We start from the raw sequence: 1,648 nt of genomic DNA on the forward strand, positions 1-1,648 counted from the left end.
TTTTAATTTTAATTTTATTTCTTATCTTAATTCTTGAAAATCATTAACTCCTTTTCAAAAATTATTTTCGAAAATTTCTCCCTCTCTCATCTTATTCTATTTATTTATTCATTTACTAACACCTCTATTCACCTCTCTTCATCTCAAATCACTGCCTCTATCCTCACCTTTGTGTTTGGATTATTCATTCTTCTTCACTCTTATTCCCTTTCTTCTTCTACTAACAATAAGGAACCTCTTTACCGTGACATAGAGGATTCCTCTTCTTTTTCTATTCTCTTCTTTTTCGTATGAGCAGGAACAAGGAAAAAGGCATTCTTGTTGAAGCTGATCTATAACCTGAAAGGACTCTGAAGAGGGAACTAAGAGAAGCTAAATTACAACAATCCAAAGACAACCTTGCTGAAATTTTCGAACAAGAAAAGTAGATGGCAGCCGAACCCAACAACAATAATGCAAGAAGGATGCTTGGTGATTACACCACACCTACGTCCAAGTTTGATGGAAGAAGCATCTCAATTCCTACTATAGGAGCAAACAATTTTGAGCTGAAACCTCAATTAGTTGCTCTAATACAACAGAACTGCAAGTTTCATGGACTTCCATCAAAAGATCCCTACCAGTTCTTAACTGATTTCTTGCAGATCTGTGAGACTGTTAAGACTAATGGAGTAGATCCTGAAGTCTACAGGCTCATGCTTTTTCCTTTTGTTGTAAGAGACAGAGATAGAGCATGGTTGGACTCTCAACCTAAAGATAGCCTGGACTATTGGGATAAGCTGGTCACGGTTTTCTTGGCTAAGTTCTTTCCTCCTCAAAAGCTGAGCAAGCTTAGAGTGGATGTTCAGACCTTCAAACAAAAAGATGGTGAATCCCTCTATGAAGCTTGGGAAAGATACAAGCAGATGACCAAAAGATGTCCTTCTGACATGTTTTCAGAATGGACTATGATAGATATATTCTATTATGGTCTATCTAAGTTCTCTAAGATGTCACTAGACCATTCTGTAGGTGGATTCATTCACCTAAAGAAAACACCTGCAGAGGCTCAAGAACTTATTGACATGATTGCAAATAACCAGTTCATGTACACTTCTGAGAGGAATTTCATGAATAATGGGATGCCTCAAAGGAAGGGAGTTCTTGAAATTGATGCTCTGAATGCCATATTGGCTCAGAACAAAATGTTGACTCAGCAAGTCAACATGATTTCTCAAAGTCTGAATGGATGGCAAAATGCATCCAATAGGAATAAAGAGGCATCTTCTGAAGAAGAAGCTTATGATCCTGAGAACCCTGCAATAGCAGAGGTAAATTATATGGGTGAACCTTATGGAAACACCTATAACTCATCATGGAGAAATCATCCAAATTTCTCATGGAAGGATCAACAAAAGCCTCAACAAGGCTTTAATAATGGTGGAAGAAATAGGCTCAGCAATATCAAGCCTTATCCATCATCTTCTTAGCAACAGACAGAGAATTCTGAGTAGAGTACCTCTAACTTAGCAAATTTAGTCTCTGATCTGCCTAAGGCCACTTTAAGTTTCATGAGTGAGACAAGGTCCTCCATCAGAAATTTGGAGGCACAAGTGGGCCAGGTGAGTAAGAAAGTCACTCAAACTCCTTCTAGTATTCTCCCAAGCAA

The 1,648-nt window shown here is 38.0% G+C and overlaps 1 non-coding gene across 1 annotated transcript; it reads right to left on the reverse strand.

Annotated features, from left to right (window-relative positions):
• Nucleotides 1-827: 827 nt before the first annotated feature.
• On the reverse strand, nucleotides 828-931 carry LOC127744404 (small nucleolar RNA R71). Its single transcript, XR_008005393.1, has one exon. It is a non-coding gene; the product is annotated as a small nucleolar RNA R71 (small nucleolar RNA).
• Between the last annotated feature and the right edge of the window lie 717 nt (nucleotides 932-1,648).

This window comes from Arachis duranensis, unplaced genomic scaffold, assembly GCF_000817695.3.
Source record: "Arachis duranensis cultivar V14167 unplaced genomic scaffold, aradu.V14167.gnm2.J7QH unplaced_Scaffold_343483, whole genome shotgun sequence".
In the NCBI taxonomy this organism is placed as follows: domain Eukaryota; kingdom Viridiplantae; phylum Streptophyta; class Magnoliopsida; order Fabales; family Fabaceae; genus Arachis; species Arachis duranensis.